Raw genomic sequence first — 26286 nt, 5'->3', positions numbered from 1 at the left:
TGCAGCCCGCCGAAGCCCTGCTAGAAGGATCTCTGCAAAACAACCAAAAACACAAACTCCACTTCTGCCTTCAGTTTGCAGCTCCTTTTCACCACGCTAAAAAAAGGCAAAGCCGCAGTCGAAGGCAATCTCTGACTCTGCAGCGTGTTAAGCCTTGGAGGAAACATATGCTTCTATTAAATTGGAAACAGTTTCTAATGCTGTCAGTTTGCTAAATGTAACATGTTCCCCTGGAAGAAGTGGAGCAGTTTTAATGTTTTTGACTAACTACACACATCCAACCAGAGTATGTCTGATAAAGCTGGAATGGGCTCCAATAAATATAGCTTAGAATAAATTACTGCCTCATTAAGTAATTGTTTGGAAAAAGGACAGCAGGTTTTCTAGATTATAGCCATGTTATTAAGGGTGTTTATAATATTAGGAATTCTATCAGGGTAGCAGAAGTCAATGCAAGTTTAAATCAGAGGAGCACTTGTTAGCTTGTTAAAGCATTAAAGGCTGCCCTGGCAGAACCAGAAAGTGGACAAGACCGCACAGGTTCTGAGCATGGAAAGCCAGCAAGGCACACTGCAAACCACTGTGAGGCTGAAGGCAAGAGCAAAAGCCCTGTGCAACTCTGACAACTCCTCTTCAGTGCAAAGCAAGAGGGAGAATAAATCAGGGTAACACACCAGGGTTGAAAAACATTTATTTAGCATTCACATACAGGCAGGCAGTGGTCTTTACTGGAAAAAAGCAGAACAGGTTTGGATTGCCCAGCAGAAACTAATTTCTGACTCAAAGATCTCAATGCCAAAATGTCAATCCTCACATGTTTTGCTTCAGACAGGACTTCCTGTGTGCTTCCTTATAAAACAGTGCCCAGAAGATGCAAACAAGCCCCCAACCTCCCCTTTTTTTGTCTCATCCTTAACTGAAAGCTTTAGGAATCACACTGTCCATGACTGCAAACCCTGCCACAGCCCTTGACTGGCCTGCTGACCACCAGCCACCAGCTCTGAGTCAGATCAGGGTGGAGCCGTCCCCCCTTCCCACTACCAGGAGATGCTTTGTTAGGGCTACCTACTGAGAGGAGAGAGATTTTCCAGGAGATGGTAAAGCTGCCCTTATCTCAGGTCACCTCTGTGCCAAATCTCCTCTACATCCTTTCCCAGGATGGCTGCACACACGGTCCGCTCACAACAGTGTCTGAGCCACCACCAGGAGCCTCCTTCCCTGGGCTTCAGCTTACCTGGGCTCTGTGCTTCAAAGAGACACCAAAGAGAGCCAGGCTGAGGCTGTTTTGAAATTTGGGTCTCCATGTGAAAATGTTAAAGAAGCAGCCAGGCCTGACAAGTGTGAATTGAGTTCTACTGTGCTGTGAACACATGGGCTCAGCAATCTGCTGAAGGACCAGGAGCTGCTTTACACACCTGGGCATCAGCAGCAGGATATCAGAGCTGCAGTAAAGCAAACCAGGCAGAGCACTGAGCCAGATCCCCTGACTTTACTATGTGATTAGCTGATTATTCAGCAGACTCTGCTTGTTGGTACCCAAAAAAATATGGGTGCATTGGCATCTTCTAATGCAAGAGCTTCTACACACAAGCCTCCCTGGGATCAGCCCAGAAGCTCTTCCTGCTCCACACCACTGTTTCTTCCCCCAAGTGCAGCACTCTGGGCCTCCTTGCATGGAAGCAGGAGGTGCTGGTCCCACAGACAGCACCACAACACCATGAATTCCCGTGTCAGTGGGCAAGGAGCCATGCTGGAGCCAGTGCACACAACTCTGTGCTGGGAGAACCAGAGCCATCTCCTCAAGAGGTGGAGCAGCAGCAATTAAGATGGCTGTGTACTGCTCCAGGGCCCAGTTCAGCAAAGACTGCCTTCCATTCCTTCCCACTGCAGAGCCAGCAGGCATCAGCACAGCTCAAGTGCTGTCTAAAAAAAGACACCTTGCTTGTAAATGAAATTCAAAACAATCATCTGAAAGACCTAGAACAGCTACCAGAAAGTGACACAGGCTGGGAAACACACACACACACACACACACACACACACACAAACTCTTTTCACTGCTAAAATTACACGCCTGTAATGACAAGATGCTACTGGTCAGGCTCTAAGAGAGAATGATGAAATAGCCAGCCCGGCTGTGCACCCCTCCTCCCCTGCACGGGCGCACAGAACAATGGATGACGGCGACGTTGTGGTGTGTTGTACACGACATCTCTATTGGCACGCACGTGGCACGGGCTGCCTTTTATTTTTAGTGTGAGCAGGGACTGAGCACTGTACACCCATCTCCACTGGACCTGTGCAATTCCTGCAAAGGTTAATGAGAATTGTGTGTGCACCCATGAGAGACGAGACCCCTTCATGTATAATAAAGGAGTTTTTCTCACCTATGTATAATTACTTTGTTTGAATCCTATCGTAGCATCTTCTCCCCAAAGATACCTTGTTTTTCCCCCTTGTCATAGACCCTTAATAAACACATGGAGGGGAGGGGACCCCACACTATTGAAAGAACTGAATGGTTTGCCAAAAAGTAGGTTATTGCTCTGAAAACAGTGTTGAATAAATTATCACAGTCAAACTGAAAAGCAGCAAATGGCAGGAGAGAAGAAGAGGAGAAAGGAAAAAAAAAATCCTCTGAAGAAATATATACTGCAAATGCATCATACAAATCCCAGCAATGGCAAGTCATTTTAGTTTCTGGCCTGCAAATTTTATTTGCTAACGAGTTTTGCGCTGAGAGTTAGGAGAAAAGAAAGTTGTTTCTCTAACATTTTTTGAAGTAGCTTAAACAGCACATGAGTTGTTTTCAACATTTTTACTTTAATGAAAGGAACACAACCCTGCAAACAAATACATTCTATGAAAAAGAATCCACTCACCCTGCAAGCTCCTCTTATAGAGGTGAAAAAGCTGTTGGATGTTTCTCCACCACCAGTGAAAACAAAACAAATTTTTAAAACATAGTTAAAATTTGACAGGAAAGTTTGCTCAGATGGTGTTAAGTGATGTTGGATAAGATGCTAACTGCTGGCCTTTCACTCCAGTGCACTAAAGCATTTGTTGAAATACAACATGTGTTTCCATGTCCTACAAAGGATCCTTCTGAAAACTGACTAAAGGGAACTTTGGCCAACTTTGAGCTATTCTCAAACTGTAATAGCTATGAGTTAGAGACAAAAGAGATTCCATTTTTCGTGGCACCTGCTTGATTTCACAACAAAAAGTACTACACCAAAGAGATGTTCTTTAAAACAGCCACCATGGGACCCACGTCTCTTCTATGTGGAGTAATTTAGACATTTTCAAGTAAATAATTAAAACTTATATGAAAGCACACTTTTAACAGCATCTTTTGACAACACGTGTCTGTATTAAGTTTGTGTTTTGAAGCATGGTTAGGACAGGTTAACTAACATAGAAGAAATAACCACAAACTAAATTTTAGTTTAGAAAATTTGGAAATCAGGAGCGGAAAATACAGAAGGAGTACAGCTCTGGCAACTAAATGCCTGAAACTTTATTTCATATTCAGTCAGGCACAACCCACTCACCTCACCCATGATAATATTATACTGATTTTCCCCACAATTAAAGTCCTCATCCAAGCACACACACATCACGTGTGTGCCCCTGCCAGCAAGGGGAAGTAGAGCAGCGACAGGAAGCTTGACACTGTGTGTCACTCACAGAGAAAATATTCTCTCTCTTCTATTCATTCACAGGCTATTTGTGGAACACTTTAGTTAGGGAAGGAAAGTGGAAGGGTTGTTCAGAAGAGCCAATTTCACCAAGCAGATGGAACAGGAGGGGCAAAGGGGGAACCAGGTCCCAGCAGGGTAACCCAAGGAGGTTATTGGACCCCTGGGACAGCCAACATGGAAGTACCCTGGCCAAAATCCCTGTGACCACAGCACAGGCTCCTGGAGCTGAAGGCACTGCTCCGACAGAGCCAGGAGCAGGCACGAGACCTGACCCACAGCAAATCAGGCCGTGCCAGAAGTGCTGAAATAGAGTGGCTTGTCTCACACAAGGCCCACAGAGCAGTGAGAAAGCAAAATGTAACCACCACTGTTCAAAAAAAACACTGTGGTTTGCACACAGACGCTAGTCTCCTATCTTGATGAAATGTATATTTGAAAAATATGCAAATTATATGCATGCACGTGGATGTGTACCTACTAAAGGCTTTTTTCCAAGGGAGAAAGAGTGCCTGTAAAAACACATGAAAAGTAAAGTTTGTGGAGGCACCGGAAGATGATGATGATGTATTTCTGAATTAGGACTTAAAACTTCATTTTGCAGCTACCTGAAGTTAAGACAAAGCTGCCTTTAGGCATCTCAAACTAGTCAGACCTGCTATAGCAGTTGCACAGTCTGCTTCAAATATGCCCTCCACGCTCCTTTCAATCTCCACCCCAACATATATCCGCATAGTTTACCTCCAATCATGGGTGGTTCTTGCTATAGCACAGTTCACTCAACCTTATTGCCTGCCTGGCACAACAGGAGGGTTTTTTAAGACTAATGTTAGAGGCTACTACAAGAAACTGTATGAAAACAGCCAATACTTGTTACATTTCCATTAAAGGTGAGTGTGGTTCAAGTAGTACAAGGGTTTCCAGGGTGGAAAACCTGGGATCAAGAAAAACAGTTTTAATTGTTACATCTGAGGAAGTATTAGGGCAAGTTTAGATCTTTCCACCAATTCAGGACTCCTTGAAAACGGGAACTTCTTTTTTCTGCTACTTCCATATACTACCCAGTTTTCAAAATTACATGAAAAAAAAACAACACATGTTTGAACTCTTCTCTCTGTATTCTATAGCAAGAATTCAATTTTTATTCTAACTTCACTGAAAACAAACTGTTTATTTGCTTTCACACCATATTGGTGTGAAAGCAAAGTAAACAGGTTTTGGCTCCTAATAATTACACAGACTGAGAGCCATGTCATTCAATGCCACTTAAAACTCAATTCCAGGGTGATATTAAGGTGAAATTTGTGATATTAAGGAGAAATTTAAAACCAGTGGTACTCAAAACACTGATCATGTTATACAGGTTGGGAACTTCAGACATTCTATGGCAACACCTCTGATTTTATGCACCAAGCTGAGGAGGGTACCAAACGTGGCCCCTCACTTGAAGAACAGTGGTCTGACCTTGCCTAAGGCAGGGCTCTGAGCATGGTTTTAATTTCACTACAGCAGCCTGAATCCAGTGTCACTCTGATGTGGTGGTGGTTGCTGTCTCACCTGAGCTAGATGAGCCTCCATCCTCAAAGAGACACATGAAAACCAAAAACTTGCTCTCTGGTGACTTGATAGTTTCTTTGGTCCTTTCAAGCCTTCCCACCCCTAGTCACAGCTTAAAGCCCTTTCTGAAGGCTGTGAGGCTGCACCTATCACCCCTGGAGATTACCCCAACTCTCCCTTGGAAATGCCCATCGAATCAGGCCTTCCCCACCCCGAAAATCCCCTTTGTGCTGGAGGAATGTCCCAGCCAGCACATCTTCACAGCTCCTCCTGGCCACTCAGCAATGACAGCCGGCATCTGACACACTCACCAGGAGCCATCGGGGAGGCAGACGTGGTGGCAGTGCAGTTTCTACTCTGCACAGTGACACAGAGCTTAATACCCACACAGCCAAGAGACAGGGCAGGGACCCTGCTGTGACACACACAAGCCTGTTTCTCCCACTAAACCTCTGCTGTCTCCCAGCCACACGTTTGCTTTGGACCTCAGTTTGGGCTACACTTCAGCACACCCAGGAGCAACATTAGCACAGCATTTACAGGCCTTGCCCTCCCCACTCGTGTTGAACAGCCAAGCATTGTTATCTTATTTTTGTTATAGTGTTTGCATTAGTAATGCTGAACAAACCTGAAGCCTCCACTACAGCAAACACAAAAATTGACTCTGTTTATAAAAGAATTAAAGAACTAATGCATGTTGAGAGTCTCTCTCCATTTACAGAAAACATGCACCTCTTCATGACAACAGTTTCTCTGACTGATGAAAGTTTAGAAATCAAAAGAAGTGGCAGAAAACATGCAATTATACACCCCTGAAGAAAATGAGCACTGTGCTCAGATTGGCAAATTTCATCTTCCACAAACCACTAATTAGCAAAAGATTCATCAAGACTAAAGATCTCTACTTAGTGCCAACTTGCTTACATTGAAGCTGGACCTTGCTCTCTCCTTTGAAACACTCCTGATCTTTGGACTTGGTAACTGAAAGCTGCTATTTCTGGCACTGATTCGTGTGCATGTTTAGGAACCACTGCAACTGGAGCTGTCTCCTTGTGAGCCAGTTACACTACAGAGCTAAAAGGAAGTGTCTCTCTTGCTACCTGGCCCTTATAAGAAGTAGATCACCAGAAGACTACTCGCACTTTCAAAGTACTGCCTTCTCCTTGTTTGACAGATTACACTTTTAAGATGTTACATAAAAGCAAAAATAGTCACAAATACTTTGGATCATCTGTCTAGTGTTAGCACTGCCAGAGATGAACTGTGCCAGGAGTGCTTTACATCAGTGTGAAAAAAGTCAGCATTCCTAAAAAAAATGTTTTCCCAATGAAATATTTATTGAAAAACAAAAAGCAGCTTGTGTGAATGATGGCAAAATCCTTCAAACTAGATAATGCATAAAATCTGCTGTACTTCATGGAAGCTAAAAAAATAAATTTTGAATATGAAGTTTGAGTGTTTCCTTGCTATTAGGACATTATCTCAAAGTCCTTGATGCCTCTCAGGCAGACAATTTGAGCACTTGGTATATTTATGTTATTATTTCCCCTGTGAAACTCTTTATTTCATCTTTCCCATTAAAAAAGAACAGGTGTATAAAGGAACACAATTACAACTCTTAATAAATCAACACCTACAGATGTATTTAATGCTCTTTAAGACAAAACCTGAAGTTCCTATGGCTATCAAGTTTCTTTTTGTTTCCAATCAGCTTCAGAGAAAAAGAAATCAGCTTGACACAAAAATCAAAGCAGCATTTTAATATGCACAAAGTCTAGCTTCGTTTGTTCAGCAGTCCAATCCAGTTCCTGCAGAAAAGGAGTGGGTGGTTGCTGCTACCAACTTAAATGGAAGCAGGATCAGTCACGAGAGGAGAAATATCTAGAGCTGTTACATTGGATGCTGCAATACTTGCCTGAACAATGGAAGTATTCCGAAGGACACGCTCTTGGATACCTGTCCAGCAGCACAAACTCCTAATCCTCCTCCTCTCTCTACCACCACCTGGTTCATTATGTTAAATCAGAGCCCAAAGATGCCATCCTATTATGTCAAAGGCATGCATTTTATTTAACTTCAGCCAGAAAGGGCTACTTTCAATTTACACTGCTAAATCAGTTGGCTAATTTCTATAGCAATTACTTGAAAATACAATTCATTTTTATAGCTTGTTTTACCACGTGAAAGCTTCCTGTGCCCTTAGATGCAAACTGAAGTGCCTCTGTCAATTTTGTACCCTGTGAGAAGTCCATAAGACACAGGAACCTTCACTTGTGCAGATGCATGCCTAAAATTATCAGAATTAAGAAAGCGTTGTTTGAAGTCACACACATTGCAAGTGCTCACTCATTTATGAGACACAAATATAAAACTGGTGTTTGGGGCAGCCAAGCCCTCTCCCACCGTTGTTTGAGCAATAGTGCATTCTAGAGTGGCAAAATCCAGCACTCACTGGCGGGCAGCAAGAGTCACCCTGATGACTGCACCAGGCACCAGATGAAAAAAGCCTGGATTTCCCTGCTCCCGAGAGCCTTGGATGTGTCTGAGCACACGCTGCCACACGCAACAGCTCTGGCGTGCTGCACTGAAGTTCGGCTGGAGAAGCTGACACCCCCCCCCCCCCCCCGGATGGAGATAAAATGGGCAGATTCGCTTTATTTTACACCAGCAGCTGACCCACAGCTGTAAATCAGCCACCGAGGGGCCCACTGGACAGCACACAAGCCTCTCCATAGGTTTCCAACTAAAGTGGCCCTGGCTTTTCCAGCTGTGTTTCACAAAATGCAAGAAATGACAGCAGGTAACTGTACTTCTATTTTCATGCATAGGAATAACTTATTTTTCCAGATCCTGATGTGAGTAAAGCAGCCAACGCTCTAAATCAAAGTGGCACCGCAAAAGGATTTTTCTTCAAGTGTTCATCCACCCCGAAGAAAATCCTAATAAATATACATTTTTGCCGTCGCTTCCAAAAGATGAACCACCTTACTCACAAATTTCCCCCCAGACGCCTCTGTCTCTCCGCGCTGGCGGTGCTCCCAAGGAAGACCCATGCGCGCTATTGCTCAGGGAAAAGACAGGCTAATCCCCAGCCCTAACACCAACCCCTGAAAAGGGCCGGGCAGCGGGGCCAGCCGGGTCCTGCCCAGCCATATGTCAGCTTTGCTACAGCGGAGTGAAAGTCTCCCCCAGGCCCTTTTAGCTCCCTCGGCACTACAGGACGCACTTCTCGGGGTTCCCCGAATCCCCCGCTCTTGCTGGGGAACGGAGCCGGGCTGCAGCCCCCGGCTCCAGGGGCTCCCCGGCGCACACGCGAACTTACCGGGGTGGCGCGGCTTTCCTGGCGTCGGAGGGAGCCCGGCTCCGGAGAGCACAACCGGCCGCGCTACCGGGGCCGGAACAGCCACCTCGATAGAAAAGTACATTCCAGCTACCCGCACCTGCTTCGGCTCGGGATCCCCCCGCACCGGCGGGGGTGGGGGGCGTATTTTAAGGTCAACTTCGCCGCTCTCCCTCCTCTGCTCATCTCAGCACGAACCCCCCCCCACCCCGGAGGAGACGGGGAGGATCCCCGCCCCGGGCTCCTCTGCCCGGGCACCAATTTAAAGGTAGAGATAAAACAAGCCCTGATGACTCGCAAAGCCAGAGGGGGTGGAGGAATGTCGCCGCCCCCGCCCCCCCCGATGCCCTGCAGCCCCCCAGCCCCACTCACCACATGCAGCTCCACCTGAGAACTAAAGCATGGAGAGGGGGAGGTCGGAAACTCTCGCCCTAGAGCAGCTCCATATGTCGCTCCTCGCCGCGCCGCTCCGGGGAGGGGCCGGGTGGGATGCGGAGGAGGAGGAAAGGAGGAGGAGGAGGAGGAAAAGAGGAGGAGGCAGGAGCAGGCGGCGTGAGGATTTAAGCCTCCGCTCTGCCCCGGCGGGTGCGATCACGCAGCATTATACAATGGAGGAGGAGGAGGAGAAGGAGGAGGCACCACCAGCCCCGGCTCCCAGCACTTGCCGCCAGCACTGACGACAGGGGCGGCTCCGGCGAGCTCCTCACCCTCCGGCCCGCGTCAAAGCTCCGCCTCGGCCCTCCTCCCCCCCGCGGCTGCTGCCGCTGCTCCTGCTCCTCCTCCTCCCCCTCCTCCTCCTCCTCCTCCCCCGCTCCGGCTCCCCACGCGTGCCCCGGCCCCCGCCGCCGCCGCGGCTTCCCCGGGGAGCGCCGGGCCGGCACAAAGGCGGGTGCCAGCGCGCCCCGACCGCAAATATGACAAGTATCCCTGCTATCCGGTGGCGGGGACCCGGCCGGGGCACGGGGCTCTGCCAGCCCTGCTCCCCGCGTGGGGCTGGCACTGCATTGTCCCGGTACAACCCAAAATTCTCCCCCCCCGCACCTCCGGTCAGCCCCCGGCCCGGCCAAGCACAGCAGGGGCGAGGGGGGGGATGCGGAGAAAGCCCGGGGCGCTGCCGGCCGCCCCCCGCCCCGGGACCTCACCTGGGAGCCGAGGGAGGCGGCGGCCCCCGTCCGTGGAATCCTCGCTGCTAATTTGGGCTGTGCAGATACCACCGAAGCACAAAAATGAGGCCAAACGGAGATGTTCGAGCGCGCGAAGACTTGGGGGAAGGAGGGAAGCGCTCAGCACCAGGCGCTATCTGGAAAGAAGATGATTATTTTAAGTCACCTTAATGACTGAGTTTTGAAAGGGGCTGTAATCCCAGCCGGCGCTGTTAAAGGCGATTCAAACACCTCACAGTTTTGGCTGTAGCCCCAGCAGGCATCTCGGATCGTTCCGGCCTTTCATGTTCCACTAAACCGGTTGTACTTCGGGACAATAAAGCTTTAAGACCTAATATAAAGGCGATTATTAGTCATTAATACCACGACTCTTTTAGGTATTATGCTCAAAACGGTCTGTAATGATTTGTGATCAATCAAGATGATAGTCTTACTAGAAACTAAGTTCCATTTGCAGTTCGAAAACCGAAAAGGAAAAGGATACCTTTAGAAGAAAGGTTTCCTTGCTCTGGAAACTGTATCTGACAAAAATTCACAAAGGAAAAACAACACCAAACCATTAAAACAGTGAATCTGCCAAAATAAAAGGAGACTAGCTGCTGATTTTATGGATTCTTAAAATTAGAATTGAAAAGGCCCCATCACCTTGATGTTAAAACGCCAGGACTGGCACTTGAGCACTCTGCTGAACTCACTAAAGATAAAAGAAAGGACATCAGACCTAAAAACTGACGTTTTATTTTGCAGGTTTGGAGGCCTCAGCACACCCTTCCCTTTCCACCCGTGCTATTCCTTTGAGGAGATCCAAGCTCTCTCCTCCCTTACCTGTGGCACAGAGTTAGCCCTAGACCAATCTGCAAAGCAATTCACGAGCCATTTACTAGATTTTGACGAGTGATTTGCGAATTGCCCAGGAGCTGGCAAACATTAAAACCAGAATCTCCCTGGCTGGATACTTTCCAGCAGCAAGGCACTGAAATTTGGTCCCTCTGCCTGGGGAAACCAGTCTCTCCCTGAAATTACCAGCTTCACAACAAAATCACTAAATAAAAGGAAAAGGTTCATCTTCTTTAGGGCCTGAGTGATACCTGTTCAGTCGGCTTCTGCCTACTCAAAAGCCACACAGAATATTTGTAATACTTGCACATTGTTGGCTGGGTTGTTTGGTTCTTGGTTTGGTTTTTTTTTGTTGTTTTTGTTTGTTTGTTTGTTTGTTTTTTGTTGTTTTTTTGTTTTGTTTTTTGGTTTTGGTTTTTTTTTTTTTTTTTTTTGCATGCCAGATTCACTGAATTTCGGGGCCCCATTCCACCCTCCTTTACACCAGATTTGTAACTCAGCGGGATCTGGCCTTGCACAATTGCGCCGTGGATGAGCCCAGCCGAGCAGCGCCTGCCTTCCGGAGCTCAAAGTCCGCAGCAGATTTACAGTGCCCGTGCCTGGGTGTGTGCACGCTATCACCGGCACCAGAGGCAGAACCACAAACATTTGCTAAATAAGCAGCTGGGCTCCAGCCCGATGCGCACAGCCCTTGCCATGATACAGTCGGCAGTAAAAAGCCTGAGCCTGTGTCATTCGAGTTTTAAACGCTTCTGACTTCGCTCGGTTGCTCCAGTTTTACACCAGCATAAGAAAAAGCTCACCGCCCCTTCTGTTTCCTACTGTAACTCTCCCGAGTCTTTCTTGGCAGGAGTTTACAGTCACGCTGTAACTCAGATTGTGCCTCTGAACACAACTAGTACAACCTGCATCCACACTCAGAAGCACTCCCAGCTGAACATAGGTCACGATACGAATCGATATGAATACAGCTCCTTCCTGTGCTTCGTGCACAGCACAGGCTCCAGCGCGGCGGGACGAGGTTGGGCTAGGCAAGGAGAATAATCCCGCGGCTGCCTGCTCCTCACATGGCCTCACACCTGATTGAGGGAGACCTTTCTGGCCAAGAAACTCTGCTCTGCAGCTCTGGAGAAGCCTTACCAGAGGGTGTCTGCAAGACCCAAATGCAGTTTGCCTGAGCACTTCAGCAAGCACGGAGAAGCAGCCTGCAATGGAGCCACAAAATGCCGTGCTAGGAAGTGTGTCGGCAGAGGTTTCCAGAGCCTGCGGGAGCAGGAGGGGGAATAGTCTGAGCGTCTGCAAGGAGGAGCCACCCAAAATGCATCCCATTTCAGAACCATGTATGTATGGGCTTCCAGGGGGGAAGTAACACAGGTTTAGCTGTGCAGTTGTAGCCTTGACAGAGGCCCTTGAGCTGCTCACATGTGAAGATGACACAGTAAAAGAGAAGGAGCTGAGCTGTGTCTTTCTGCAGCAGCACCGACCTGATGTAGGCTACAGGCACAGTCTGAGTGCAGCCCTGTCTTTGAGCAAGGATGGTCAATGCCTGTCTGATTGAGGCTAGGTCTCACAAAAATAATTCAAAAACCACCCCTGCATTGAAGATAAATAAATGAACAAGGTAATAAATTAGCAAACAGAAATCAAACATTGGGAAGGGGGAAACAGACACTGGACTTCATAAATCAATTCATTAGAAACACTACAGACTGCCAGGTAATCTGCCCATCAACACGGATGCTAATTAGGAAAGACTGGCAAAGTTTGTGCTGGAATGTTGGCATCCCTTGCATATTTCAAAAATAGAGGGAGTGAATTGCTTCCTATGTTTCTAATTGCATCTTTGGCCTTTTCCTTTCTGATTGCAATACATATGAATACTATGAGATTTCATCAGGTAATTGTTCAACACAACTTCATTTTCTCCCTGGATGTCTTTGCTTTGGTGCATGCAGAAGATGGCAGGCAAACACCTAATACTGCCCCCCAGAGCAGACAACTTTTTGCAAATAAAGACCCCCTCAGCAATGGTACCTTGGGAGAAGCTAGACAAAGGGCCTGCCTACAGCAGAGCTGCTCATTCCACCTGAGCAGCGAGGCTCTCCTGGGTAAGGAGAAAGCATGCTGCAAGCAAAGCCACGGTGAAACACTGCTCACACCTTGTGCAGGCTCTCTTCAGGCTCAGCACTGACCTCCAGGAGTAGGACCCTTCTCATGTGAGAGGCTCAGCCACAAATAAAAAACAAGTTCCTCAGTAAAAAACTGAGGTGCTGCATACTGCAGCCTGCACCTGTACACAAGCAGGCAAGGAGCTGCACCTGGGAGCTGGGCAGCTTTCCTTGGGATTTCAATGGTTTTTTCTTCTTTTCTGCTGTTACAACTCTAACACGGCTGTCCCATGTGTCCTAAAGCACAGGAGTCAGTAAAAACCATGATGATCCACTCATGTCACTCCAGTTTTAGCTCTTTTTTCCCCCTTCATTTTCTCCTTTAGTTCATATTTTTGTCCTTTAATGTGTTTGTGGCAGTAGGAGAAACACCGTTCCCTAGAATGCATAACGTGCTTAATTATTATTCTTGGTTAGTTCTCTAGGAAAAAAAAACCCTACAGGAGAAATCAGTTTAATTAATGAGTATGACCAAGTGCAGCCTTGGTTTTAATGCAGTATCATATATTATATGTCCAGTTGGGCAGTTGATCTTCTTTGAGTAAAATGAACAGCGATGCAAAAAACGAGGGAGCTCATGAATCAATATTCTGAGTGCAACTAACCCCTTTTGTATAGTTATTCTAAGCTTCCTACAGATTTTGATGAAAATGTCGGTTCCCAAATACCGCTTTTGGCTTTGGTAATGCAGGATCAGGCCTGTACAGTCTAGTAATAGGAAGCTATTGCTTGGCAGTACCAAGGGTTGTGCCACATGGTAAATTCATTAAGTAATTAAGGGAAAGAACCCAACTCTTAACTCCAGGATAACTCTCAAATATCCACACCAAATAAAAATCCCGAGTGCGTGCAAACGACAGGGGTAGCAAGATTTCATATGAATGTAAGATTTGGTGATTTAGATGTTTTTCAGAAGGGCTACTCCTCACATACTAAATTATTAAGGAAATATTATGGAACAGGATTATCAGGAAAGAAAAAAAGAAGCAGTGTGCATTAGCTGGCTTAGTCAGAGGAGGTTTTGCTGCATTCCCCATGCAGGGAGATGACTCCCTCCCTCTGTAATTCCCTGTGCACTCCCAGTCCTCTGGAGACTGTTGGTGTGCATCATCTTTGCTCCAGCTGAAAGACTGTCCTCTGACAGAGGTTCTGGCTGCCTACCATCACTGTGTATCTCCTTACATCTTTCAGCCTTTTAATAAAACTCTGTGTTCCTTTCCAAATCCCATTCAGGCTGCATCCCTTGCAAGATGTGCTTCATTCCTGGCCCAGGCCAGACTGTTCACACTGGCACTGCCTGTATGGCACACAGGCTCCTAAAACAGTCTCTCCTTTCCAATCCTGCTTCTTGTAACACAGTGAATTGTACTCTGCACTGAGCTGAGTTTTAAACAATTTCAGGCTGCTTTTCTTTCCCTTTCAATGCTCACTCTGCAGTCTCTATCAAAAGCACAAGTCATTCTTTTCTGGAACACTTGGTTACTTTTTTGAAGAGAGGCTACGCTGATGTCCTGATATTCATCTCATACCAGGGCCAGTGGATCAAGAGGAAAAAAATCTGCAGATAAAACCAAAGCTTCTGTTTTAGAGCTGAGGAGGGAATACTTCTAATCAAGAAAAAACACAGAAACGGTGGAGAAAAATAGAGATGGCCAGTCTTCAGGCCTAATTAACCACTGGTGTAAACAGATGTCACTGCAATCAAGCCAAAAGCCTTTGGGCCACCCACCAGCCTTGAGCACAAACCCAACATGAGCCTGAAAATCTTAACAACGTGGGGCTGTCAAACATGCAAGCCACACACACTTCAGCACAAAGGTCCCCACCACATCCCCAATGCTGAGGGACCACCTGCTCCTGGTTCACCAGGGGAAAACAGCTCTACTGCTCTGCCTTACCCTGAGTGCTGCACACACTACAGCCCTCTCCTGAAGCAAAGCTACTCCTACAAAGCTCTCCATGGAGCCATACATTTCTGGAGCACAGATGCCCCTAAACACCCTTGAAACCTGAAAGAGGCCTGGGTGCATAGGCAGCTGCTCAACCCTGCTCAGATGCCAAAGGCTTGAGAGACCAAATGGGGCCACCAGAGGGGTGACCAGAGGCTTCTAGAAGTGGATATTCCTGCTCAGATTTGCTGCATTAAAGCATTATATAACAGTTACAAGAAGTTTGATACTGGGAGGGCACAATGGAAATGGTGTTGTGGCTACAATGCTGATGTAGGATGTTGCACAGCATTTTAATGTTAAGCAGGACTTAAACCATGTCACTGGAGTTAAACGTGTTTGTGCTCAGATGCATTACCAGAAAAAAAAAACAAACCAAAACAAAAACCAACCAAACAACAAGCTATCTCAATTCTTATTTAAATGAAAACATGAGTTAATACATGGACATCCAAATGAATGCACTCACCTATAGCTGCTTTTGCTGGCTGGAATACAACCTGTAAAGCACATTAATGATCCTATGCAGATTTGGGGGCTTGGGCCTATTGTTTAAAACTAGTTTCTGCAGCTCCTTAGAGCCTCTAGATTCAAAGAATGCTTACCAAGATAGAGGCATTTTCAAAGTAATTCCAATTTGCAGTGATAAATTCTTTCTCTGACTGTCCCAGGTGCAAAATTCTTTACAGACGATGTTTATCTGCACTCCTTTCAGACAGAGGTTTCTGAGGGTCTAATTTTAAATAAACGGTGAGTGACCTACACCACTTCTTTTAAAAAAAAGCAAAAAGCCAAAACCAACAAACCCCAATAAAACAGAAGTTGAATCTGTAGGGCCAAATTCAGAAGAGGAAGAAAAAAAAAAAAGGAGCTGGCAGAAAACCTAGCACAAGAACATCAAATGTAGCAGCATTAACTCCCACTGCAATTCTGTTCCTCTACAAATTATTGAAGTTCATACAGAACTGAACTCATTGAGTCAATGCAGTGAATGCACAAATCTTTCTGTTTTAACCCTTCACAAAATGTGTAACTCCTTAGATTATGTGCAAAGAGGAGATTAAAAAAAAAAAAGACTGAATGAGTACATCAGATGCTTTTAGTGACTATGCCTGTGGTAATGATTCATTTTGTCTTTCTACATTCTCCAGTGCTAGCACGGCTAAGAGTCAGCAGAAGCTCATACTGCATATGCAGGTAAACAGACCGTGGGTGATGTCTGCATTTCTTTACCTAAAACGACCCTGTAACCGTCAGAAATCCATTTTATCTTTCTGAAGAAAAAGAGAACTGCACAAATTAATTTAGGTTCTTCTCTAACCTTTTTTTTATGTTCTTTCACTTTAAAGGAAGCTGTTCATTTATAGTGACCATTAGCCAAAGGCTAAAAGAGGTTTACACCTAATTAGTATTCCCAAGCAAGGATGAAACACTAAATCATTGCAAACCCACCCAGCATTTAGGTCCTACCAACAGGACAAAGGAAAAAAAGCTGAAAATCCACCATTTATCATCAGAGTCCCCTTCCTTTCACACCTCTTAATGGTCTCTTTCTTCCTTCCACAGCGATTCTGGGGTGCTAATGTCCTTGAAATGTGGAAAGGGTCTGGAAGAGGAGAGGAGCAGCTCTCCTGCCTGGTCACACCCATAGGACATAGCACGTGTGGACATTTCCAGGGGTGCAAACGAAAATAGAAAGAAAGAAAAGAAAGAAAAGAAAGAAGAAAAGAAAAGAAAGAAGAAAGAAAGAAAGAAAAGAAAGAAAAGAAAAAGAAAGAAAGAAAGAAAGAAAGAAAAGAAAGAAAGAAAGAAAGAAAGGAAGGAAAGAAAGGAAGGAAGGAAGGAAGGAAGGAAGGAAGGAAGGAAGGAAGGAAGGAAGGAAGGAAGGAAGGAAGGAAGGAAGGAAGGAAGGAAGGAAGGAAGGAAGGAAGGAAGGAAGGAAGGAAGGAAGGAAGGAAGGAAGGAAGGAAGGAAGGAAGGAAGGAAGGAAGGAAGGAAGGAAGGAAGGAAGGAAGGAAGGAAGGAAGGAAGGAAGGAAGGAAGGAAGGAAGGAAGGAGATGTTCTGAGCAGGGATGGCATGGAGGTAGGAAAGAAGGTGCTGCATGTGGCATAAATTATGGTGGTTTTCTGTGACAGCCATAAGCAGGTTGCTCAAACAGTAATAATTGACTCCTTTTATTTTTATTTGAACCGTGGCGAGGGGGCAAAACAGAGGCACAATTGGAGTACAGAGGGAAACAAGTCAAGGGAAAAGAATAGACCCAAGAAACAAGGAGGAAGAGCTGCATTCCCGTTGATGGTGCTGCTACTGAGTCCCTTGTTTGACCACTGCACAGCAGCAGGAGAGGAAAATAACACGAGGTGTATCACTGAGGCTTTCCCTGCTTCTTCTCCCAGCCACAAACTTTCCCAGCACACGTGGGATGGGCAGAAGGCTCCCAAACCCCCCTCTCTTTCACAGAGATCACTTTCCTACAGAGGTTCATCTTTGCAAACCAGTTTCTATAGGATTCATTTCTAAAAGGGAAGGTGCCAACGACTGAGCCGTAACTCCTGCCTGCCGAGTGAAGTCCCTGCTTAGCCAGAGCAGCCAGTCCCAGCTACTGCAGAGACAGGCACCAGACCCTTTGCAAGAGCTGAGCAGAAAGAGGCACCCTCTGCCAGAGGCTCACAGCAAGGGGCCAGCCAAGCCAAGGAGGGATGGTTGTCCATCTGCTATCACTCATGCCCCAATGCATTTTCTAATCATCCACACTCAGGGGACATTTCTAGTATGTTTCCTGCTAAGCAAAAAATTCATAATAAACCCCAGCTACTTTGCTTGCTTACCTATTACCTACAGTAGAGTTAACCTTCATGTTAAATCTTTTTCTTTTTTCTTTTTCCTTCAGAATCTGCTCTTCTGCTAACTTTACTATACTCTTGCTGGATGTTCAGACCCTGCCATAAGGGCAAAAGAAGTTAGGCAGCTGTCAAATTGCTGATAATTTGACTCCACATAGATACCCAAATACTATTGCCAAGCAGGTCAGCATACAGAAACTTCTTTTTGCTGGCAATGCTCTTCAAAGAAACTCTTCCTTCTCTGAGCAGCTGGGAAAGTGCATGTGCCCACTCCTTACTCGACCTGTGAGGTTCATAGAAAGAGCTGCCCCCAAGAACATCAGTGCATTACTCCTGCCAGCAAAAAGGGAGGCCTGGCGTTTGATGGGTTTGTTTCAGTTTTAAAACCAGAACAACCCAAACCAAATCATCTCTGTCAGACAAACACTGTCTTCCATGAGATGTTCAGGTGAAAGACCTCAGGCTCCCAAGATCTTTTTGCTAGCTGCCACAGCTGATGTGGGCACAATAATGAGAAGGAAATGCATTTGTTGTTTTGAACTTCACTTTCTTTCATTTAGCAAAGATTCCCCTTAAATAAATGGAAGGAGGGAAATCTTGGAATAAGCCTTAGCAAGTTTTAATCACACTTTTTCTTCTTGCAAGCAAGCCGTCATTCAGTAGCTAGGTGGTTCTAAATAAAGAACTCTAGTCAACAACAGGAAATAACTCCCACAGAAAAAAAAGGGCAGAATACAAACTCACAGCAACTCTCGTACAGAGCTCACAACGGCCTTTTGTTCCATGCACGTTAAGTCCAAAATCTTTACTTTTCAGAACATGTTCTTACTCTAAGTAATTAAAAATTATTTTTAACTTGTCACAAGTACGGATCCCTTCCTTGCCCTCCTCCCAGAAAAGTCCCGTTAAGAGTCAGAAAATCACAAGCTATCCCTATTTTCCCTCTTTCATTTAGTAAGTATGGACATTCTAGGAATGCCACATGATGACTAGGATTTAAGAAAGCTACTGATGGTGGAGTTTCGATCTTTTTTTTTTTTTTTTTTTTTTTTTTTTTGCCAGGGGAGGTGCACTATTGTGTTCTCAGCTGCAGTTTACATCCTTCACAACGTTCAAAAACCACTGCATGTTCAGAAAGTACAAAGCACCTGGTCTGTGGGAGGCGGATAGAGGAGAAAACACACATCTCCAGCCACTTATTAAAAACTCTGGCTAGTGCCTAGAATCATCAGCTTTTAAATTATACAACACATCACACATAACAGGCCAATGATTGAGCACAGGCACCAAGCACAACATTCAAAAATGCACAACCAAAATCCCTTAAAGAATACACTGGTTGATTCCATCTGGCTTAGAAAAAGTGTGGTTTTAGTGTGCCAAGGGGGGAATTTTAAGATGGCTGCTGCTTGCTATGGATAGGTCTCTGCAGGAGGTAGTAGAGCTTCTTTAGGAACATTGCTATCACTTGTGGCAAATATCTTCTGGAACACAAGCAGAGATATAGCAGGTTTTAGTGGCCAGCTGATTCCAGCATTCCTCCAACAAATCACCTGATGTGGCTGTGTCACACTGCAACTGAACTGCAAATCAATTTCCATTCTAGAAATAGAATGTTTGAATTATACAGCTGCAAGAACCAGGGTTACAGTTCCAGGTTGGATTTTTGTCTCTGGAATATGTGAACTGGCTCAGTGTGCACGTGTGTGTACTGTGTGTTCGTGTGCACATGCAACCATCAAAAGTTTACACAAAGAGCAAATCACATTTGGTTCCTAATGCACAATGAACACACAGGCTGAAGCAACTCCACATTCAAACCTAGCCCCAAATGGGTGGTTGTATTTTAAAGTCCTCAGCAGTGGGTTCAAACTTGAGCTTGCAATTATAGCCTTTTCTTGTTTAGAAAATAGATGTCACTGCTGACAAATGCAGACTCCTTCTGAACCTTCAAAAGGGAATAAAAATTGACATGGTGAAGTATCATAGAGCAACTGTCCCACTGTTTCCCAGCTCTCACCCATTAGGTTAAATACTACAGAGATTTCAGTGGGACCAGCACACTTTAAAAGATGTAGTCTCTCTGTCTTTTTCTCTCTCTCGCTGAATGATATTTCTGCCCACATGCACTGACACATACCGTGTCTAACAAGGCTGTGATTCATTTTCAGTTCTAGTCATGCTCACAAGTGATGCAGTGCACTAGCTGTGCCTTCAGGATCTGCGTAATTTAGCTTCATTTTCTCTGCCCCCACCCTGCATTAAGTGAAGTTCCAACAAAGCCAAGTCATCACCCACCAACTCCCCCTCCCACCTGCTTGGGGGATGTATACAGCAGGAATCTGAATAATAATAATAATAAAATTAAATTAGTTTTTTTAGAAAGAGAGAGGAGGGGATGAGAGCTTGAGAAATATCATGAATTGTTAGAAAGCTTTCTAACAGTGAATAATGTGAGTGAATAATGATAATGGGATGTATACTACCAGATCACTGAAGCAGCTGTATGAGTCCTGAATCATCTCCCCATACACGTTAAAAGCAGCACTGTGTCTTGCATTGTGAACATCCTGCAAGTTCATGCTAAAGAGTGATTGACATTAAACCTGAATCCCTGATTGATGAAGGCAAACACCTCCTCAGCCTCTCCCACAGAAGCCTCCTGGTGACCATTTGCTGGTCCCCTGCCCCCTGCAGCCACTTCGACCAGGCGCAAATGTCAGCAGGAGCCGTCAGCACGGCCCACTGCAAACCTCCCCTTGCAGCCCAGTGGCCACCATCCATCACCAATTACACACGGTGGTTTTGTGATACAAATTACAAGCTGCTTCTGAGCTAAACTCCATGTATTTGAGGCATGAGGCCAAGCTTGAACAAAGTGAAAGACAGGCTTTTTATTTGATAAATCTCATTATCTTGCTGGCATTCAAAATTCATCTCAGACAGAGAAATGCATCACAAAGTAGTTCTCTAGTTACTTGGAAGAGCCAAGATGCTTTCACATATAAGTTAAAAGGTGTTTACACACCCACCACACTAACACTTCTAGCTCTCCTCCACCTTCAACCTGGAACTATGTTTTGATGGAACAGAAAGCTTGATTTTCTAAAGAAAAACAAGTAAATCACATTCCTTCAGCAAAGATCGCTAGACAAAAGCAAGTCACTGAAGACTCCTTCAAGCAGATCTTAGTGATCTGCATGATTTCCTTAATCCCTAACCAATGACACAGGATAAAAGGAATTAGCAGCAAAAGCTGGAAGGTACTTCAACATTACAGGTGTAATACTGCGAGGGTCACTGTCACCACAGAGTTACAGTGATCTAAATGAACACATATCACCTTTCTTCCTTTATGTGAAACATCTACGTGGTGGGAGCTTTGTTTAAGTCACGTACAGCCTCCCAACCTAAGCAGCCTCTCCTGTTGCTGGCCCCCATTCATGACCAACATCAGCAAGGCAGAGTAGGGATTAAATTCCCTACTTGCTGTAGAGGTCCATCTCCTTCTCTTCCTCACTCCCAAGTGCTGACTCAGTTTGACCGTGCAGCTCACCAGCCCGCTTGCTGGCATGTCCCCACTTCAGAAAGAATACAAGAGCACACCAGAATTTTGAGCTACCCAAGGCTTGTCCAAGCCTAATGGCTGGGGGAGGTGGAGTTTGTCTCTCTGCCTTCCCATCAACATCGACGAGCCTGGGCTGATCAGGAGCAGAAGAAACACATTTCCTCATGGTCATTTGTTCCTGATCCATTCTCCTCCTCAGAAGCTCCCAACTATAGCAAAGGAATGAAGGAGTGACCACAGCCGGGAAGGGCTGATTTACATTTCTGATGTGTAACACACATGACTGTGAAGGGACCAGATCATCCCATGAGGCTGGTATCATGAAGGGCTCTGGGAACTCTGAAACATCTGGAGGAGGATAACTCCTGGGGCTGGATGCTTGTTTGGAGTAACGGGTCAGGCAAGGAAAACAGCGGACTGTCATTTCAGCATTTCAGCCAGCATTTCAGCAGAAGAGCCACTGCCTCATTCTGCAAATTGAAGAAATGAAGCACAGGGAAACTACGGGTTGGCTTATTGTGGAAATGAAAGTCAAGGCCGTGTGTTTTGATTTCCTGAGCTCTCCACACAAGTCCAGCCTCCCTCATCCACGAAGTCATGCTGTAAACATCCTCAGGGCAGGGCCTACACCTCTCATTTGCTTTATGTCTGTGGTTTCCAATCTTCCACAGTTTGCAGATCCCTTCACGCTTTCCAATAGGGCGGTGCATTCAAACCTGCTGACAACAGGCTTGCTTTCCCTGGCTTTCCTGCACATCTTGCTCGTAGCTTGTGGATCCTTGTGAGTCTATTCTTTGTGGCCCTCTGCAGCTTCCTATGTGCCCCTCTCTTCCTGCCAATCCCTACACACCAGAAGAGCCAGCAGCAGGCATTTTCAAAGTGGCCCTAACTCCGTCTAGCTGCCCTAATTCGAGACAAAAGCACAGAGCTTCCCTGTCATTTCAGCATTTCCCATCTCAAGGTATGGGAGCTGTTGATCTCCCACATGAAAATGCATTATGCTGTCAGCCCAGCCTAAGGGCTGTTATTTAATTTACTTGAGGAGGTAAGTGAAAGCCCCTTCATGCAAATGCTTACAATGTGATCTGGAAAACAGCAGGCGTAATTAGATAAAATGGCAGCAAAGCCCACCAGGGAAATAATGTTAATTCATGAGGATTTTCCTCTCCACCTCCCTCTCAGCAAGGTTTGAAGACAAGGAGGGGAGGAAAAAAATTGAAGAAAAAACCAGAATGCACCTCAATGATCTATCAAGTAGGAAAACAGGACAGCAACCAGTGGGGTCATCTAGAAGATGCCTCTGCACATCACCCCTAGCAGGACTGGCAGCTCATGCTCCTAAGTGATGCAGCACTGAAAGCAAAAATTGCTCAGTTGCTGTCATAAGTTGATTTGAGTAGAGACATAATGAGCCATCACCCCCTAAACTTCACATCATCTCCTGACCAAGGCCTAGCCAGGCCATGGAGATGTGTCACATCACTGCAGACCCCTGCCCCCACTAACAATAACAACACCAGAACTCTTATGCAAGTCTTCAAAGAAGATCTGGCATTTCCAACCCACTCATGAATTCTTTCCCTCAAAAATATCCAGGAAAGGGTTCTGACCAAACTGTCACAGCATTGGTGGTAAAGGGGATCATGAGGACACCCCAATGTCAGCACATGTGACACTGATCCAACAGAGAGAAGCTCTCCCAGTGACCTGAGGAAACCACAGCTCTGTGTTTCTGCTGCTGCTGCCTTCTCCCTCCCACCTAGAAGCCAGCCAGGAAAGCCACCTCCTGATTGCTGACCTGCCACTACCAAAATGAATTCCAATTAGCCAACTCACTCACAGCTATTAGGAAAGAGAGACATTTTTTGTTGTTGAGTAATTACTCCTCATGAAATGGCTTACATCCCTAGTTGATTAGGTCACAACACACTGTGAACACATTGATGTAACAGAGATATCTTTAACCTGATAAATTAAGGCATACCTTCTCAATATAGAAAGCTTAATTGAAGCCATGCATGGGGTATTTACCAAAGGCATCTAGAAACAGAATTGTAACATGCAGAAATGTTACAAACAACAGTTGAGATCCAAAGACAGCAGCCTATACACATCCAACTCGCATATTTACTGAAGGGAAAAAAAAAAAGGGCTAGTTTGTCTGTTTACTGTGAGGATAGCAAATGACTCAAAGTGAACAGAGTAGTTCGACATCAGCAGTTAAATATGTAAAGGCAAAATTCAGGTGGCACATGTGAAAGAAAGATCTTGTTTGTTTGCTTCCCTACATATTTTCCCCCATCTATCAGAGGAGAAAACCTTTTTTTTTCCTAGTCAAGGATTTACTTGCTGAAGCAATTAGAGATACACAAAAAATACAGAAAGTCTGAATAACCACACAGTAAATGTGCCACAGTGAGGGTTCCCAAAATTGAGCCCATTAAAGTCCCCCTAGAAGAATCTTGAAGTCAGCCTGGGTTGTATTGCAAATAAGTTCAATTACATTTTCCCTCCCTTCACCAAGTCCTAATCTTTAGTGTTCCTCCACAAATAAAATTCCATCTTCCTGGAGAACAGCAGCTCCTCCACCATTTCTATCAAGTCATCCATTGTAGTACACTGGTTTATTTAAAACCAAACCCAATTGCCCAAGCCTGTAAATACCAACTGCTTCCTGATTTTGGGACTTGCCCATCTATTAAAAAGGAAGCCGTTCACTTTACAGACTGTGGCCCTAATCTTTCAAACAGTTTCGCCTGTGCTTAGCAGGCGCACGCGAGCACTTCGGTCCAATGTAAGCATTTGCTGAAGTGAGGCCAATGTTTCCTGTTGTAGTTAAAAGCACATTATACAGTGAGGATGGAAAAATATGCCTGCAACACAAAATCAACCCTTCTCTTCCCATTTCAGGGTGAGGGGCTCGGGAAAGCACTCTCAATGGAAATGTATGTGACAAGGGCCCGGGTAGAGTGAGTGCCATGAACAGCTTTATACTGTGCTGGCTTTCTAAGTCGGGAAACCAACTGGGTGTCATTTAATCTCCCAGATTAAAATCACTTAGCGAATATTGTATTGTTTCAGTGCTCTTGCTGTCAGCGCAGCGTTGGGGGCCTCGCCGGCACTCTGCTGCTTGCTAACTCACCACTAATGAAACCGTGCGCAGGAGCAGCTGCCGGAATCTGTGTCAAACTGCATCTGGCACCCATCTATCTTCCAGCCATCTAAATTCACCTCTGAAATCATACAAAAGCAGCCGCAGAGCTCCCTGCAGCCACTCCAACACACCAGGCTTTGTCTCATCAAGCCTGTTAAGCAATTTAAAGCAATTTATTTTTTTAATTTGTCTTGTGTTTTACAGCGGCAGCTTTCACAAAAGCAGCGAAGAAGTTAAGAAAAAAAATTGAGGGGGGAAGGGAAAAAAGTGCCCCCTTTTCTTTTTTATTTTTAAAGGAAAAAAAAACGCCTGACAAGCTCTCAGTAGACTATCATTAAGCCAGTTTTGGCTGAAACTGTATGTTTAGGGGTTTTCCAATGGAGACACTCTGGTGCCTGCAACACTCAGACAGGGAGGGGAAGCTTCTATACAATTGTTGAATTGTTGTCATGGCTATTAAATATGCTGTAGCACAAATACCCAACAGGGCTGAAGGTTTGTCATGTATTGGCTCTGGAGAGGTATCAAAAATACTGGTATTAACTAGCAGATAACTGAGTTATACAAACACTGAATAAAAGATTCAGTCAAAAGTTTTAAAAGGTTTATTAACTTCACTCCAAATCCTTCCCCCACCCACCTCCCAATTGGGGCCTAAAGTACTCTGTAAATTAAAAATATTTTACATTTATTGTAGCATTAATTTGACTGAGTCTCCTCTAACATTTGGGGTAAAACTGTCTCTTCTCTCTTTGCATTTTCTGCAGAGGAGAGGAGAGTTTTGCTCCACCGTCTCGTTAGGCTCATGAGTGGCAGTTTGAGAGACTGGCACAGTAAAGCCATGACTTGCTGACTAAAACAGGTCAATGAAAAACAGGCTAGTGACTGAAATTGAAATTTCTCATTTCTCTCAAGAAAAGGGTTTATTGTCAAGATAGAGTCAAGCATCATCTGTTAAGCAACTTTCAGAGCAGCAGCGCTCAGCATGGCAGCACCGCAAGCTCCCCAGTGCAGGAGGAGGGGACAGGGCCCCTGGCACAGCCCCAGCGCCCGGCCAGGCTCCGCGGGACAGAGCCCAGCCAGCTGCCGGGAAGGAGCATTAAAGAACACGGGGTGCAGAGGGCAGGGGATGTGCTGGGCTCCCCTCCCAGGCTGAAGCTGTCCATCCAGCCAAAGAGGTCATGATCCAGGTCTCAGTGACGTCCAGCCATACAGCATGGAGGACTCCAGGTGAGTGTGCCAGGCCTTCCGTGAGGGCAGTGGTGGGCGAGTTTGGGAGGAGTTTCCTAGACTGAATGCTGCAAACTGCGGAAGGAGCAGGAGAAACAGGATCTGTCAAGCCATCTAATTAAGGAGCATTTTCCCCACACAGATTCATACACATCTCTCCAGGCTATAGGGCCTTCATTTCTTGCCTCAGCCCAAAACAGACCAACTGTATTTTCCATTTCTATGACAATTTGTTCCCAGCATTTCTCAGGACGAAGCACGAAGTACATGTTGTATGAAAATGGTCACATGCTCGTAGATACCTCTGCCTCTGCTGCTAATTCCATTGTGCCTATCTGCTGTGCAGCTACCCTTTTGCAGCAATTGAAATCTGAAGAAAAATGGAAGTGTGCTTCTTTCCTGTGAGCTTCCCAAAGTAACCACTGCAACAAGAAATCACATTTTTGAGCACAGGCAGTCCAACTGCTGGCACTGCTGCTCCTCTACCCACTAACTAAAAAGGAGATTTGGATATGCCTTGCATAGGGACACTTTATAGGGATGTCCAAAACAAATTCACCATTGCTAATAGGCTGAGCGAGTATCCTGGACAGCCCCCTCCAGCCCCCAGTTGGGCTCAACAGCAGGACTGGTAACAGCCCCAGGATTGTGGCCACCAGGAAAAGCCACAGACATCGACAATTCATTTTTTACAGGCCAACGGGCTGACCTCTGGCCAGCAGTGGAACAAGTCATCTTAAAGGCGACAAAGCTCTGTATACCACTATAAATCAT

At 45.6% G+C, this 26286-nt stretch overlaps 1 protein-coding gene across 3 annotated transcripts in view; it reads right to left on the bottom strand.

The window, feature by feature from the left end:
• SERTAD2 (SERTA domain containing 2) overlaps positions 1-26286 on the bottom strand; it is a 74802-nt gene that overhangs the window by 8104 nt on the left and 40412 nt on the right. Inside the window, exon 2 of one of the 3 annotated variants that reach the window (XM_066547811.1) lies at positions 9741-9898. The exons of 1 other annotated variant lie outside the window; for it this stretch is intronic. The gene's annotated coding sequence lies outside the window, so the exon portion shown is untranslated. Of the gene's footprint in view, positions 1-8970; positions 9259-9740; positions 9899-26286 lie in introns of those variants that run through there. One more of the 3 variants, XM_066547809.1, reaches the window with a different exon arrangement.

Source organism: Molothrus aeneus, chromosome 3 (assembly GCF_037042795.1).
Source record: "Molothrus aeneus isolate 106 chromosome 3, BPBGC_Maene_1.0, whole genome shotgun sequence".
Classification (NCBI taxonomy): domain Eukaryota; kingdom Metazoa; phylum Chordata; class Aves; order Passeriformes; family Icteridae; genus Molothrus; species Molothrus aeneus.
The sequence above is the reverse complement of the archived record's forward strand: the minus strand, read 5'-3'. Positions and strand labels throughout refer to the sequence as shown.